The sequence below is a fragment of the Neofelis nebulosa genome, chromosome 11, assembly GCF_028018385.1.
Source record: "Neofelis nebulosa isolate mNeoNeb1 chromosome 11, mNeoNeb1.pri, whole genome shotgun sequence".
In the NCBI taxonomy this organism is placed as follows: domain Eukaryota; kingdom Metazoa; phylum Chordata; class Mammalia; order Carnivora; family Felidae; genus Neofelis; species Neofelis nebulosa.
Window position 1 is genome coordinate 3,353,786 of NC_080792.1, and position 3,048 is coordinate 3,356,833.

A 3,048-nucleotide genomic window follows, 5' to 3' on the forward strand; every position below is an offset into this window, starting at 1 on the left:
TAAAAGATAGGTTGGCCCTTACCAGTACCACTTGTTGAATAAGGAAATGCCGAGAAGATATTAATTGTACGACATTACATTAATAGCACACAGCCCACATACCCTACTTGAGAGAGGTCGTCGATAAAAATTTGTTAAAGAATAATTGAGAGGGTTGAATTACTTAAATAGGTATTGAAAATGATAAAATAAAGTCAGTGCAGGAGGATTAAGAATAAAAGGCACTGATAAAATGCTGGGCCACTGACCTTTGGCTATCAGATTTGCGTTCTGCGAGGACAAATTTAATCACAAATGGGAATGTTTTAATTGGTTTCTCCCACTTCCATTATGAAAGAGCTACTAACAACCAAGAAATGCTAGAAAAAAGATGCCGGAAAGGAAATCTGATCTTCTGGTTTTTTGGTCTTTATTTACCCTCGGTTTCCACGTGACACGATACAGAGCCCGTGGCATTCGAGCAAGATTCCTTACCATCTCCATTGGCGGTGGGCCCCCAGCCTCTAAGGCTAAGGTAAGTGCGGAGAGCTGTAGGTGGGAGGGCGTCCCGGTGCTGGACAAGGCACAGGGGGTCCCAGGAGCCACGCAGAGTGCCCCTCTCCTTGGGTCCAGCATTCGCACAAAGCATTTCGGGACTTTAGTATCACATAGCAAATGTTTATTATGTGTGAGGCACTGTGATACAGTCACAACACATAAGATGCAATCCTTGCTGTTCGGTTGAAGTGAGCAAGGAGGACGGAAAGTGAATAACTTCGTTGCAGTGAGTGTATGCGTATTGAGGTTGGGGAGGGGGGACTACAGACACAGGGGGCTCTGGAAGCAGCCACCAACAGCGCGAGCACACAATACTTTACCTCCTGAAAGGTTTTCACACTGCATTTCTTCTCTCCTTTCCAGCTCAGTATTACTGTCCATTCATGTTTAGCTCCACTGTATGTATGATGGCCACAGAAAGCATCCTAAGTACTTTCTGGTCCAAATCCTCAAGAAACTGGGCAGCGAGAAATGCCGTGTGGACTGTTCCTCACTACACGGCAAATTTCCAGATGCAGCTGGCTGGTAGGTTTGGATGCAACTCACTCTACTTTGCAAATAACGCATTAATTCTAGGTTGATGAAGCTGTAGCCATTCTATGCCAGTTTCTATAATTTATATTCATTTCTTGAGGTTTTGAAATGTGACGTGCATTTCTTTTTATCAAACACTGTCTATAAAATGGTATATTTTATATAATTTTAACAGTACTTTTATTTTTTATTTATTAATTTTTTTTTCTTTCAACGTTTTTTTAATTTATTTTGGGGACAGAGAGAGACAGAGCATGAACAGGGGAGGGGCAGAGAAAGAGGGAGACACAGAATCGGAAACAGGCTCCAGGCTCCGAGCCATCAGCCCAGAGCCCGACGCGGGGCTCGAACTCACGGACCGCGAGATCGTGACCTGGCTGAAGTCGGACGCTTAACCGACTGCGCCACCCAGGCGCCCCTTAACAGTACTTTTAAAAGAAAGATATGAATAAAAATATCTATCAACAATTCCATATAAATGGCATGAGTCACCTTAGAAATACATACTTACTAATCAAGGAAAATCTTCCACATGTATACATTATGGTAGGTGCTGAATCAGAATGAAACAAGATTATTTCGAATTTGAAAAAAATGAAAACTTTGCTTTTTTGAGGAAAAAAGAGTCTCAACGGAAGTACAAAATTGTTTAAAAACCAACCAGAATGCATAAAATACTCTAAATTGTATTCTCTCTTCTTAAATCAAGCTCAAAACCATATGAGGGAGACCTCCAAACATTTTTTTTAATTTTTAAAATGTTTATTTATTTTTTGAGAGAGAGAGAGAGAAAGGGCAGAGAGAGAGAGAGAGAGAGAGAGAAAGAGAGAGAGAAAGAGGGAGACACAGAATCGGAAGCAGGCTCCAGGCTCTGAGCTGTCAGCACAGAGCCCGATGTGGGGCTCGAACCCACCGACTGTGAGATCACGACCTGAGCCGAGGTCAGGCGCTTAACTGACTGAACCACCCAGGGGCCCCAAGACCTCCAAACTTTTAAAAGTCATTTTGATATTTTGAACAAATATATCTCAATAAAAATAAAACAGAATGTCTAAAATTCAATTGCTAATAATTACGCACGTTTCAGGGAAACTTACCAGTGGTACATTTCAAAGCAGACCTCTTCAAGTCAATGTCTCAACATGGTTATGCAGTGCCAACGGCCACCCTAATTCTTCCCAAAGTCCTCCAACAATATTCGTCTGAAGGGTATGAACCCAGAAAGATACCCGGTAACCCTTATGGCCAAAGTCATTTTCTCTAATGTCATTAATAATTATTCTCCCCCCCCCCCAAATTGACTTGCGTCTTTTTTTTATTTTAGAATAAGGAAGTATAGATTCAGAAAAAGAAGAAAGCTAAAAAAATCTGTTGGAACAATGGCAGTGGTTATGTGCCAGTTAGTCTTGTAAGTGATGTCACTTTGCTCACTTACACCTGGAAACTCTTGGAGGCGGTACCGTTAATGATGTTCCATGTGACAAGTGAAGAAATTGAGGCAAAGGGGAGAGGATTCACCTGCTGGAGGTCGCACAACCACAGGGAGAGGGTGAAACTGGGATTCAGTCAGCGGGTTCTCATTTTTGGCATTTACTTCGTGCCGCCGGATGGAGAAAACCATTACATTCGTACGTGGATGTCCACCAAAGGGAAAGATATACGTACCAGTCCGCTATCTGCTTCTTCTGCTGTACAATATCTGAGGCACATCTTTACGGCACTCCTATCGCTGTATCGTTTTTAGCAGTTGCGTTAAACATCGTTTTGTGCAAAAATCTCCTCGTATGAGTTTCACTAACCCCGCTGCTCGAACACTGTCTCCAACAATAGTCTTCTATCTGCTGGGGCCTGCGTCGTGACGCTTCTCCACAGTTGGGCCCTGGGATAAATTCTGAGAACGGAATTATTGGCTGAGGCATTTACGGACCTTAAGTTTCGATCACACGCCAGGTTGTGCTCCAGGGAGGAGGCAGGGTG

At 42.9% G+C, this 3,048-nt stretch overlaps 1 long non-coding RNA gene across 1 annotated transcript; it reads left to right on the forward strand.

The window, feature by feature from the left end:
* Positions 1-341: 341 nt before the first annotated feature.
* Positions 342-2,297, forward strand: LOC131489746 (uncharacterized). The gene is made up of 3 exons (XR_009250708.1): positions 342-514; positions 901-1,062; positions 2,159-2,297. It is a non-coding gene; the product is annotated as an uncharacterized LOC131489746 (long non-coding RNA).
* The last annotated feature ends 751 nt before the right edge of the window (positions 2,298-3,048 follow it).